We start from the raw sequence: 14,771 nt of genomic DNA on the forward strand, positions 1-14,771 counted from the left end.
TTTAGTGTTACTGTTCCGGAGCACAACGAAATTCGTAGTGTACCGCTGTCGGAGCACTAAAAATCGTAGTGTACCGCGGTCGGAGCACTAAAAATCGTAGTGTACCGCGGTCGGAACACTAAAAAATCGTAGCGTACCGCGGTCGGAACACAAAAAATCGTAGTGTTCCACTGGCCGGAACACTAAAAATCGTAGTGTTCCATTTGGCGGAACACTAAAAATCGTAGTGTTCCACTTGACGGAACACTTAAAATCGTAGTGTTCCATTTGTCGGAACACAAAAGGATGTATTTGTTATATTTAATTTTTTATGAATTAAATTTATATTTTTATTGTTTTCCAATAGATTTAATAAATATAAAACTTTTTAAATTTTTTTATATATTTTATTAAAAATTAGTAATATTTTGTTAGCATCAACCGTTTAACATAATAAATATTTTATAACTAAACCAGTAAGGAAAGTAGTAAAGTCGGGCTGGGCCGACTATATGATACCCTTCACCACTTTGGGTATATTCTACATATGTATCCCAACAGACGACGCGTTTTTGTTATATATCTATATCTGAACCGACTTCAGGGAAAATTGCCAGAGACTAATTTATATTCCTTCAGTACGTTGTGTCATTCGGCCTTGCTATGGATGTTAGCAACATCATTTTAGACTTAATTCAGCACTTCAGTAGTGTTGGTGGTTTATTTGGGATACCATTTGTATTTTGTTTTTATAAAAAACAACTATTTATTAGTGGAGAATGTGTGGCATTGATTGCCGAGGGGAAAGGCAGGAAAGACTATAGTTTCGGATCACGCCACTGATCCTCATCAGTTCCCTTAGTTTTTTGTTGGGATATTCTCCCCAGAAGCTATTGCTTCTATACAAAAAAACCTTTCAAACCCAAATGTCTCTTGTAACAAAGCGAAGTACTTAGCTGACCAACGTACCCTATACCAAAATTCGTGCAAATCAAAAGATATATAGGGACTTTGCTGCACCAATTACATAAAATCGGACGAAAATATATATGGGAGCTATATCTAAATCTGAACCGATTGTCACGAAACTTTGCACATATCATTCTACACTTAATTCAGTACGCTATACCAAAAGATTTCCAGGGACTTTACCTAAAATTGGGCGAAGCTATATATGGGAGCTAAATCTAAATTTGTACCGATTGCCACGAAACTTTGCACATAATTGTAGACTTAATTCAGTACGCTATGCCAAAATTCGTGCAAATGAAAAGATTTCCAGGGACTTTGGTGAACCAATTTCCTACAATCGGGCGAAAATATATATGGGAGCTATATCTAAATCTGAACCGATTTTCACGAAACTTGGCATACATCATTCTAGACCTTATTCATTACGCTGTGCCAAATTTCGTGCAAATCGAAAGATATATAGGGACTTTGGTACACAATTTACCTTAAATGGGACGAAGATATATATGGGAGCTATATCTAAATCTGAACCGATTTTCACGAAACTTGGCATACATCATTCTAGACTTTATTCATTACGCTGTGCCAAATTTCGTGGAAATCGAAAGATATATAGGGATTTTATTACACAATTTACCTTAAATCGGACGAAGATATATATTGGAGCTATATCTAAATCTGAACCGATTTTTATGAAATTTTACACACATCATTCTAGACCTAATTCATTACGCTGTGCCAATTTTCGTGCAAATCGAAAGATATATAGGGACCGTTTACATTAAATCGGACGAAAATATATATATGGGAGCTATATCTAAATCTGAACCGATTTTTCCCAATTTCAATAGGGTTCGTCCTTGGGCCAAACAAATGAGCTGTGCCAAATTTCATCCAATTCGGATCATAAATGCGACCTGTACTTTGTTTACAATTTAACATCTACAGACGGACAGACGGACGGACATGCATAAATCGACTCAGAAAGTGATTCTATGCATATTCTCAAAAGGAACCATGGGTCTATCTCGATTATTTTTGCCTGTTACAAACATATGCACAAAGACATAATACCCTGTACCACAGTGTGGTGAAGGGTATAAAAAGGTCGTCTAGTGAAAATTCAATCAGATGCCAACTCGCAACTGAAAATTCCATAATCGATTGTGCTGATCGGAAAAATGTATTGCATAAGACTACCTGTGCAAAAATCATAAAAAGGAAGAATCTTCCAATAATGGATATGTATATGAAATTCGTTGTTGATATGGTACCTGTTTGTGGTTTTGTAATATTTATCCCAAAATCATAAAAATATGTTTTCCATATCCGCGTAATTTGTACACTTCATTTAATGAATAAACAGGTAATTATTATGTTGATTGTGTGACAATCACCAAATTTTGAATATTTTTGCTAAAATTTCCTAAAAGTATGAATCATAGATGGATGCAGGTATAATTGTTTTAAGAAATAATGTTTTCGTACTAACATTTTACAAGGAGATCTCCCAATATTATGGGAAAAATCATGTTCGTTGTGTAAATCAATGAACATTTTATCCAAAGCTGAATAATTTTGTCACAAAAACTGGCCAAAATACCTATTTCTGATGGACATTTTCACTTTTGTAATTGCAAATAAAGTTATATTCAGTTTTATTTTTTTTATTATTTTATCTCATTTTACCTACAAAAAAAAAAAAAAAAAAACAGACGTATATAGTTCAAGTAAGTTGAACGCTACGATTTTTATTGTTCCGACCAGTGGAACACTAAGATTTTTAGTGTTCCGACCAGCGGAACACTAACATTTTTAGTGTTCCGACCAGTGGAACACAATGATTTTTAATGTACCGCAGTCGGTACACTACAATTTTTAGTGTACCACTGCCGGTACGCTACGATTTTTAGTGTACCGCTGTCGGTACACTACGATTTTTTAGTGTACCGCAGCAGGTACGCTAAGATTTTCGTTGTGCTCCGGAACAGTAACGCTAAAAATATTTTTAGTGTTTGTGTACCGGTACAGTACGTTATTTTAGTGTACCTATCCACCTTGGTACGGTACAGAACACTATGGAACGGTACCATAATGTTTATTTTCGAACGCTGCTTCATACACAACATTGTTTTCTTTTTGCTTGTCTGCTTTTTGTTTTGTTCGTTTAAATATCGTTTGTAGTGTGCTGTTTGATCTGTGTGCTAATGTTGTTGTTGTATCTCTTATGATGTTTCTCAAGTTTTTTGTCTCCGTCAAGTTTGGTATATAGTGTACACTGATAAAATTGATGGTTTGTGTGTCGGATTTTGGGGTGTCTTGTTTTTTATTATTATATTCATATATTATGTCGTCTATTAATCGTTGAGGATAGCTGTTTTTCTTCAGTATTCCTGTGTACTTTTCTATGTTTTTCCTTAAGTATTGTTCGTCCGTGATGTATTTTATTTTCTTTAGGAGGCTTCTTGCAGTATTCACTTTCATACTTCTTGGTTGCGTCGAGTGATAGTTTATAATGCGTCCCGATGATGTATCTTTGGTGTACCATTCAGTTTGTAATTTATTGTCATTCCTTATTATTAGTACGTCTAAATATGGTAATTTATTATTGACCTCTTTTTCTATCGTAAATTGAATTTTGTTATGATATTTATTTAGAAGAGTCAGAATATTTGTTTCGTCGTGTTTGTTTATAATGGCAAATACATCATCCACATATTTCGTCAATAGTTTTATTTGTATGTCCTTCGCTCTTAGTTCTTCGATAACGTCGTCCAAAAGTGTGTCTAGTACGATGTCTGCTATCGTAGGCGAGAGGGGGTTGCCCATTGGCATACCATATGTTTGATGGTAAACTTTGTCATTGCATTTGAAGTAATTGTTATCTTTCAGAACGAAGTTAAGTATTTTTAAGAAGGTTTGTTTTGGAATCTGTGTTTTTTCTTGCAGGAATTTCCATTTGTCGAGAATATTTTTAATCGCTAGGTGTATAGGTATATTTGTGAATAGAGATACAACGTCAAATGATACCATAATGTCGTCCTTATCCAATTTAATGTCATTTAGTTTATCTTTCAGGTCCATGCAATTTTTTATATTATATGTAGGTGATATTATTGTCCTAAGTAGTTTTCCGACGTATTGCGCCAGATTGTAGCAGGGTACATTCGTAGATGCTGCTATCGGTCTTAGTGGAGTATTTTCTTTGTGGATCTTTGGTAATCCGTAAAGGTCTGGCGCTGATGCAGATATGCTAGTTAGTTTAGATTTTTCCCATTTTGATATTAATTTGTTTTTGTGCAAATCATTTACTAAATTGTTGTTCATTCTTTGTAGTTTTTCAGTAGGGTCTTCTCTAATTGGTTTATATGTTGTTTTGTCGTCAAGTAAATTGTTAAGTTTATATCTATACTGTTCTTTGTACATTACGACTGTTTTGTTGCCTTTATCTGCGGATGTGATGATTATTTTCTCCTCGATTTCTCTTATAAAATTCTTGGTGTCTTCAAACATAGCTAATATGAATTTTTCCTTGTCGTTGTTGTAGATATTCCGCTTGTAGTTTGATATTCTGTTTGCTATTTTTGCTCTGTTAATTTCTTTTTCTGTATCGTCTTTAATTGTTTGTACCCATTGTTCCATATCTGCTATTAGTGGAATTGGTTTGAAGTTCTTTGATGTTATGGGCAGTGCGAATTTCTTGCCCATGGATAATATCCATTTGTTCTCCTTCGTAAATTCTATGTCGGTATAGTTTATGAACCAGTCTTCATTCAGTATTAGATTGTATTCATTAAATTTGTTATTTTTTAGTTTATTAAACTTGGATAAGTGTGTCTGTTTTGATTTTCTTTTTATGTTGTAATATTTATTCCATTGCTCGTCTTTGAATTTTTTAAGTTCTGTTTCGTCCAGTGTATTTTGCATTATATTTTCAAACTGTGATATTCTCTGTTTTGTTCTTGTTATTTTTATATGTGTTTCTCTTATTTCTATGTTGAGTAGTTTTGTTTTGAAATTGCTTGTTACTTTGTCTGCTTCTTGTTGTGTTGTTATGTATGAGAATAACGATCTTGCATTTCTGAGAGAGTGCGATATGTGTTGTGGTGATATCCCATATCTTCTGCATACTTGCAAGAAGTTTCGGTTTAGTTTTGTTTTGGTTGTTGTTGTTTTATTTTTTTGTTAATTGAAAAGTATTAATTGAATTTGTTTTTGTGGTTAATGTGGTGCCGCTGCTGCTGGGGCAGGAATTTATAATGAACAGTGGATATATTTTTTTCCAAACAAAATTTGTGGTTGAAAAAAAATTTTTTTAAAAAATCCTCTAACATAAAGATTGAAAAAAAAAAATTCCACGCCTTGTTTGGTATCTTAAAAAATATATTTTAATGGGATTTTTCTTGGGTGACATAGGGAATGATAGATACCAAGCAACGGCTCTGATTGGCTTTAACATGGCGAAGCACAGGCTGATCTTGGTCCCACTTTCATCTCAATTGTGGTCACTGATCTCCCCGCGGTGTCATCTGGGCTAGCTATTCTCATCATTCGATGAAATAGAGAGCTAATATGTGCCGCGAGTTCACCCATAAGAACTATAATAAATAGGTTGAGGCGTCGGGTTAGTTGCCCACTCTCGGAAAACCCAACATACTATGAGAAAGCAAAGAAAAAGATAACCAAACCCCCTAATGTTGACGACCCCTGCAAACGTATAAAGGACCACGATCTGCGAATCTGCACTTGGAATGTGCGCACGTTGTACAGAACAGGCGCAGTTTTTGCCTTAGCGGATGTACTCAAGAAGTACAAAGCCGATATTAATGCCTTACAGTAAACGCGATGGAAAGGGACTGGCGTAAGTAAAACAGATGATCACGCCCTTTATTATATAGCTGCCATGAAACGAGATGTGAGTTTGGCTGCGGATTTATGGTTAATAGGAGAATAAAAGACCTCGTTCCCAGATTCACTCCAGTAGATAAGCGAATTGCTATAATCCGTATAAAAGCGAAGTTCTTCTACATCAGTCTTATTTGCGCCCATGCTCGGACCGAAGATAAAGATGAACGGACCAAAGACATATTTTATGAGCACCTAGAAACAGCATATGACCGCTGCCCTGGCCATGACATTAAAATTCTGCTAGAAGATTTTAATACAAAAATCGGAAGGGAAAATATTTTTGGCCCCACCGTCGGAAAATTCAGTCAATATGAAGAAACATCCGACAACGGCATGAAGTTGATTGACTTCGAGGCAGCAAAATACATGGTAGTTAGCAGCACCAGATTCAAGCATCTCGATATACACAAGGCCACCTTGATTTCTCCCGATCGTACAACGAGAAATCAAATTGACCATGTTTAGATAGACGCACGGCATTCGTCCAGTGTTTTAGACGTTCGATCGATACGAGGAGCGAATATCGTTTCGGATCATTACCTTGTGGCAGCCAAGCTTCGCACCCGTCTTAATGTAACAGCAAAGGTGCGATCTAACACAACACGGAAACTCGACATCGAAAAGCTGCAAACACAACAGGTAGCCGAGGCCTACTCCGCTCAACTTACCCACCTGCTTGACGAAAGCACTTCTTGTCCGATAATAGTATAGAAGCACAATGGCACAGAATTGCCACTCCCTACAAACTGCAGCAAACACTTGGGTACCAAGGACCACCATCAAGAAACCCATGGTACGATCAGGAGTGTCGTAATGCTACTGATGTAAAAAACGCAGCGTATAGGGCAACCCAGCAGACTGTAGCAACTCATAATGTGATGGAGAATTGTCGGGAGAAAGGGGGAGAGGAGAAACGTATTTTCAGTCGAGATATTCAGGAGTCAGAATGAAGTTCGAAAATTTTACAAACGGGTAAAACACCAAACCGAAGGCTTTGGTGCAGGCACATCCTCCCTTAGAGGTGAAGAAGGAAACCTGGTGACAGATACAGACACCGTGCTGAGGATCTGGAAGGAGCATTTTGAAAAACTTCTGGTGTCAAATAGTGGCGGTGAAGAAGATACCCCAGAACCAATAAGAGAAGATGGCATAGATTGTATACCACCAAGCCAAGATGAGGCCAGAATAGCAATCAATCGGCTGAAGAATAATAAAACAGCAGGTGCCGATGGGTTATAAGCCGAACTATTCAAGACTGGTGGTCAGATGCTGGTCAGGATCCATGCCCAATGATTGGAACCTCCGCATCCTGTGTCCCGTGCACAAAAAAAGGAGACAAGATAATATGTGCCAACTATAGTTGAATAAGTCTCTTTCCCATCGCATATAAAGTGTTATCGAGTGGGCTGTGTGAACGACTGAAGCCAATGGTCAATGACATAATTGGACCATACCAATGCGGCTTCAGACCTGGCAAGTCTACCATTGACCAGATTTTCACTCTACCCCAAATTCTGGAATAAAAACCATGAAAAACACATCGACACATTCCACCTATTCGTTGACTATAAAGCCGCATTCGACAGCCCTATTCGTTCAGAGGTGTTCCAAGTCATGTCTGCGTTTGACATTCCTGCAAAATTAATTCTGGTACAAGATCAACAGTTAATGTCCGAAAGGACCTCTCGGAGCCCTTTAATACCGAACGAGGATTCAGACAAGGTGATAGTTTGCCGTGTGACCTTTTTAACATCCTGCTGGAAAAGATCATACGAGAGGCAAAGGTGAACAGATATGGCACTCTGTACACCAAACAACATATGTTACTCGCCTACGCCGATGACATCGATATAATGGATCGAACATTGAGAGCGGTAACAGCCACCTTTGAACAAATTGAGAAGGAGTCTGCCAAAGTGGGTCTGGCAGTAAACGGCGAGAAGACCAAGCTGATGGTATCAACGCGCAAGACGTCCAGTAGGCTCGGACCAACTGTGGAACTTGAGAACTACAGCTTAGAGGTAGTCAAAGATTTTATATACCTTGGTACCGCCATAAACAAACCGAATGACATCAGTTTTGAAATTCGGAGAAGGATAGTGATGGCCAATCGATGCTACTATGATCTGAGCAAACAACTCAAAAGCAAGGCCACCTCCCGCCAGACCAAACTCACACTTTACAAGACGCTGATACTACCCGTGCTATTATATGGATCAGAAGCATGGGTACTTACGCAAGCAAATGAGGCAGCTCTTGGAGTCTTTGAGAGACTAATTCTCCGAAAGATCTATGGGCCCACCTACGTTTATGGTGAATATCGCCGTCGAATGAACAATGAGCTGTACCAGCTATTCTCGGACATCGACATTGTTAGACGTATTGAGCTGCATCGACTATGTTGGCTAGGTCATGTTGTGCGAATGAATGAAGATGCCCCAGCCCAGAAGGCATATAAAAGCGAACCAGCTGATAGTTTACGCAGAAGGGGAAGGCCACGAATCCGATGGAAAGATCAAGTGGAGGACAACATTACGGAATATGATCTTTCAAACTGGAAAAACTGTGCAAAACCGACGCGCCTTGAAATCTTTTTTAAGCTCGGCTTATGGAACGAAAGCTCTGTCACAAGCCAGCTAAGTAAAGTAATGGGATTTTTCTTAAACACTGTGACTTTGATCTTTCCGTCTATCAGTCGATTTGTGGAACCGCATTAATAAGTCTCATTTATGGCATTTTTGTAATGATTGATCCACATAAGTTGCCGTTTGTGCTTTTTACGATTATTACTATTATTATGATATTTTTTTTTGCCACCACATATTATATTTTTGATGAGCCCTCTCACTCTCTCTCTCTCTGGGTCTATCAGTCACTCAGTCAGACTAAGTTTTAGTGGATGGTTTCGATTACAGCATAGTTTTGCTTGCAGCCAATCAGTCAAGCGTACCCGACGATATATAAGCCGCCACATAATAGTTGCACGGCTAATGAGGATGACTGCTGTAACCACTTGCACGTTTATTACCAAGTTTTTTTTCAGTTTTGTTTTCATTGTAAGACAAGGTGTTAGCTGGTATTTCAGTTACCATGATGACGAAATTGTATATAAATTACATACATAGATATCTGTGCGTTACTAAGTACCTGATATAGCCGACTTTGGTGTGGGTTTTTTGTTAACAATTTACCACCTATTTGGATTATTTTTCCATTTTGCTAAGAAACGAAAAAAAACGAACGAACGAATTAAGGAGATAGAAAAACAAAGCCCAGGCAGCAGACCCATAAAATGTAATGTTGGTCTACATATTTTCTTTTTCATTGTTTTTCCCGAAATCGGAGCAAGCCAACGCGAGTGTAATCAGTGCAGTGCAACTATTTTGTGATTTTTTTATGCTGTTCCAAATAGGTAGCTTAACCTGAGGCATAATTTGGTGTGGTTGGTTTCTATGTGGTATGTTCATGCTCATCTCTATGCTCATTGGTGGGGGCACAACCCCCTCTTAACCAAACAAAACGGCATATAGGCTACAACACCAAGCATGCATTATACACTGATAAAAATAAAACCAAGGCGTGGATTATTAAAAAAAGCAGGCTTCCATAAGGAGTAGATTGTGGATTTTTTAAAGAATATTTTTTTCGAGCTACCAACAAGGCGTGGATTTTTTAAAGAATATTTTTTTCGAGCTACCAACAAGGCGTGGATTTTTTAAAGAATATTTTTTTCGAGCAACCAACAAGGCGTGGATTTTATAAAGAATATTTTTAATTTGCACGAAATTTGACACAGCCTACTGAATTAGGTCTGGAATGATGTATGTTGTTTCCTGAAAATCGGTCCAGATTTATATAAGCCCCCATATATATTTTCGTCCGATTTAATGTAAATGGTGTACCAAAGTCCCTATTTATCTTTCGATTTGCACGAAATTTGGTACAGCGTACTGAATTTTGTCTAGAATAAGGTGTGCTAAGTTTCCTGAAAATCGGTCCAGATTTAGATATAGCTCCCGTATATATTTTCGTCCGATTTAATGTAAATGGTGCACCAAAGTCACTATTTTGCACAAAATTTGCACAGCGTACTGAATTAGGTCTAGAATGATGTGCGTTAAGTTTCCTGAAAATCGGTCAAGATTTAGGTATAGCTCCCATATATACATATTCGTCCGATTTAATGTAAATGGTGTACCAAAGACCCTATTTATCTTTCGATTTGCACAAAATTTGGCACAGCGTACTGAATTAGGTCTAGAATGATGTGTGTTAAGTTTCCTGAAAATCGGCCCAGATTTAGATATAGTTCCCATATATACATTTTCGTCAGATTTAATGTAAATGGTGTACCAAAGACCGTATTTATCTTTCGATTTGCACGAAATTTGGCATAGCGTAATGAATTAGGTCTAAAAAGATGTGTGTTAAGTTTCCTGAAAATCTGTTGAGATTTAGATATAGCTTCCATATATATTTTCGTCCGATTTAAGGTAAATGGTGTACCAAAGACCCTATTTATCTTTCGATCTGGCAAGTCTCATTTAAATCGGTTCAGATTTTGATATAGCTTCTACATATATATTTTCGTCCGATTTTACTCCAAAATTGGCACAAATTTTGCACAACGTACTGAAGTTAGTATAACATAGAGGTTGGATATAAATGCTTCAATAAGGTGGGTCCAATCGGCACAAAATTTTGCACTACGTACTGAAGTTACTCTAACATATGAAGGAACCCTATATCTGACCAAATGAAAAATTTAGTATAGGTGGCAGGATGACATGTTTATTGATCCATTTTCATGTTAATGATCCTTCAAAAATTCGACGTCTGTTAGGATTCATCTGTTGAATATACCCAAAGTGGTGGTGAAGGGTATCATATAGTCGGCCCCGCCCGACTTTACTGCTTTCATTACTTGTTAAAGAATATTTTTTCAACTAACCAAAAAGGCGTGGATTTTTAAAGAAAAACATTTTTTATGTAACCAAAAAGGCGTGGATTTGAAAAAAAGCCTCTTATTTTTCTGATTGTACCATCAGAATAGTCATTGTTCTCTCTGCCCTCAACACAATTCGTGCATTGTTTTATTCTTCAAATTTTTTGTTTTTGGGGTTGAAATCACTGACATTTTATTTTCTTTTTTTTTTCATTAAACTGAGGTTTTCCTCACACACACGCAATTATTTTCCTCGCCTAAATGTATGTGTTTTATTGAGCGTAGAACATTAAAACGAAACAAAAAAGAAAATCAATATTGTAGTATACATTTAGGTTGATATACTTGAACAAGAATTTGTATATGTTTTTAAAAGTTTTGTGGCTTGATATGTTGGAATACATATTTATCGTTGTCCCCTCCCTTCCCCCACAGCACATCACATCATTCGTGTACCTTACCCCAAGCCATATGCTTTGTTTGTATTTTGCGTTTAAAGACGGGGGTCCTCCTAAAAGTATGCACTTATATTGTGGCTAAAGTGTTAAGCTTACAGCTGATGATGACGATGATGATGAAGTGCAGACACATTTATTTCTTCTTTGCATCAAATGCGAGTGATTTTTTTCAATATTTTAAATGTGAGATACTTGAGAATGTTTTAAAAAAAAATGTATGGGAGGTATTTATTGGGGAGATTAGATTATCATATGTGTGATATATGATTAAATTAGTTAGCGATAAATTTTAATTTGTGTAACCATTTTTTTCAAAAGATTTGGGTAGTGGTCTTGAACTTGCCTTTAATTATGTCGATTTAAAAATATATATAAATATTTTATATTGAAGCGGATCAACTCTATTTTTATATAAATTTTATTTACTATAGTATAAACACATACGTTTTATTAATCATTTAAATACTAAAATGCAACTCTGCTTTAAACATTTTAATTTAACGGTTAACTATGTAAATATTTTGTAAATAGTACCGAAAACTACTTCTCTGAATCTACTACATTATTGTATATAGGATCTTGCTTCTCAATCAAATTTCAATAAAATCACTTCACTCCGAGTCCGGACCCCCCGAATCTAATTCGTTTAAGCGAACATTGAAGGCTTAAGATCATTACCCACGCTTGCCCAAGTTGATGGACTGAGATCATAAGCTGGAAGTAGTTCCTAAACAAGGAGTAGCCAACATTATTGTAAATCTTGTTGTTTCGAGTTTCTTCACTGGCGCCCAACGTGGGGCAAGCCTCATTGAAAACCAAGGAGCTTTCTTCAATATTTATAATTATCCCCTTGAACATTTTACAGTTTTATAATTTCATTTATTTTTATGCACCAATATTTTTTTTGTTTTAATTTTTTTTTTTTAATTTATTTTTTCTTTATTTTATTTTTAGCACAAGAGTTCTTATATAATGAAAGATAAAAATTCATTGAGAATTCCCTCACGGTCACCAACACCAGTTAAGGTAAACCAATTTAATTTATATTTTCTAGAAATATAAATTGGCCATTCCGCAAAAAAAAAAATTCACCTTCATCAAAACAGTTCTCCTAACCCTCATTCACACCCATTTTTGGCTTTCTACAAAAATTTTTAATAAATTAGTGTAGACTTAGATATACATATATGTAGATATAGAGAAAATATCGATATTTTAAACAAAAATATCTTTTTTCAATCATTAAAAAATATATATTTTTTTAAATATATTAAAAAAAATATTTTTGAAGCCACGATTTTTTTAAAAATAGTATTTAAAGCATATTCGTAGGCGTGGATTTTTTAAAACATACTTACATACTTAGCTGACTTCTTACAGAACGGTTGTTCCATAAGCCGAGCTTAAAAAAGATTTCCAAGTTCGTCGGTCTTGTGCGCATCTTTTCCAATTTGAAAGACCATGTTCCAAGATGTTATTTTCTACTTGGTCTTTCCATCTGGCCTTCCCCTTCTTCGGGTACCATCAGCTGGTTCGCTTTTTTATGCCTTCTGGGCTGGGGAATCTTCATCAATTCTCACAGCATGACCTAGCCAACGAAGTCGCTACAGCTCAATACGTCAAACAATGTCGATGTCCGAGAATAGCTGATACAACTCATGGTTCATTCGACGACGTTATTCACCATCGACGCAGATCGGCCCGTAGATCTTTCGGAGAAGTTTTCTTTCAAACACGCCAAGAGCTGCCTCATCTGCTTGCGCAAGTACCCATGCTTCAGATCCATATAACAGCACGGGTAGTAGAAGCGGCTTGTAAAGTGTGAGATTGGTCTGGCGGGAGGTGGCCTTGTTTCTAAACTGCTTACTTAGACCATAGTAGCATCTGTTGGGCATCACAATCCTTCTCCGTATTTCAAAACTGATGTCATTCCTTTTATTTATGGCGGTATCAAGGTATATAAAATCTTTTTGTTATTTAAATTTTGCCTGGTAAGGGCAGGGATCATTTGAAAGTACTTTGACAAATGTCGAACTTTAACAAATTTGAATTTAATTCGCATATACAAGTTTAGCATCGGGGCGGAAGAAATACAAGGGCGGAAAATAAATACATAAATACAAATACGATCTTTGTAAAGCCACATTGCCCAATATGCCTGATGAGCCGCTTAACCAACGGCGAAACGCGACGCATAATTGTGGGTACGTAGTTCTTCTCCTGGGTTTCCTTTTATTAAGCTCGACTCGAAATAGTATAAATAATCACTTAAAAAAGGTATATAAAATCTTTAACTACCTCGAAGCTGTAGTTCTCAAGTTCCACAGTTGGTTCGAGTCTACTGAACGTCTTGCTCGTTGATACCATCAGCTTGGTCTTCTTGCCATTTACTGACACTGTCCCAATTTGGCAAACTCCTTCTCAATTTGTTCAAAGGTGGCTGTTACCGCACGCAATGTTCGACCCATTGTGTCGATGTCATCGGCATAGGCGAGTAACATGTGTTGTTTAGTATACATAGTGCCATTTCTGTTCAAATTTGCGTCTCGTATGACCTTTTCCAGCAGGATGTTAAAAAGATCACACGACAAACTGTCACCTAGTCTGAATCCTCGTTTGGTATTAAAGGCTTCCGAGAGGTCCTTTCCGATTTTAACTGCTGATCTTGTGCCAGTTAAAGTTATCCTGCATAGCCGTATTAATTTTGCAGGAATGCCAAACGGAGACATGGCTTTATTAATCTCTGATCGGATAGGGCTGTCGAATGCGGCTTTATAGTCGACGAATAGGTGGTATGTGTCGATGTGTTTTTCGTGGGCCTTTTCCAGGATTTGGCGCAGAGTGAAAATTTGGTCAATGGTGGATTTGCCAGGTCTGAAGCCGCATTGGTATGGTCCAATAATGTCATTGACCATTGGCTTCAGTCATTCACACAGCACGCTGGATAGCACTTTATATGCGATGGGAAGGTGACTTATTCCTCTATAGCTGGTACATATCATCTTGTCTCCTTTTTTGTGCACGGGACACAGGATGCTGAGGTTCCAATCATTGGGCATGCATTCTTCTAGCCAAATTATATTAATCAGCTGGTGCATGCGACTTACCAGCATCTGACCACCAGTCTTGAATAGTTCGGCTGGTAACCCATAGGCTCCTGCTGCTTTATTGTTCTTCAGCCGATTAATTTCTTTTATGGCCTCATCTTGGCTAGGTGGTATACACTCTATACCATCTTCTCTTATTGGTTCTGGGGTATGTTCTTCAGCGTCACTATTTGATACCAGAAGTTTTTCAAAATGCTCCTTCCAGATCCTCAGCACGCTGTTTGTATCTGTCACCAGGTTTCCTTCTCCTTCTCTACAGGAGGATGTGCCTGCACCAAAGCCTTCAGTTTGGTGTTTTACTCGTTGGTAAAATTTTCGGACTTCATTCTGACTCCTGTACATCTCGATTTGCTGACGCTCACATTTTTCTTGTTCTTTCTTCTTTTTTCTGAAAATACGTTT

The 14,771-nt window shown here is 37.0% G+C and overlaps 1 long non-coding RNA gene across 1 annotated transcript in view; it reads left to right on the top strand.

Annotated features, from left to right (window-relative positions):
- The window catches only part of LOC133330923 (uncharacterized), a 29,088-nt gene extending 16,800 nt beyond the window's left edge, over positions 1-12,288 (top strand). Inside the window, exon 3 of the long non-coding RNA XR_009754364.1 lies at positions 12,217-12,288. This is a non-coding gene — a long non-coding RNA (uncharacterized LOC133330923). The remainder of the gene's footprint in view (positions 1-12,216) is intronic.
- The last annotated feature ends 2,483 nt before the right edge of the window (positions 12,289-14,771 follow it).

The sequence above is a fragment of the Musca vetustissima genome, unplaced genomic scaffold (assembly GCF_032173495.1).
Source record: "Musca vetustissima isolate MV318-11 ecotype Yass unplaced genomic scaffold, APGP_CSIRO_Mvet_v1 utg89537, whole genome shotgun sequence".
Classification (NCBI taxonomy): domain Eukaryota; kingdom Metazoa; phylum Arthropoda; class Insecta; order Diptera; family Muscidae; genus Musca; species Musca vetustissima.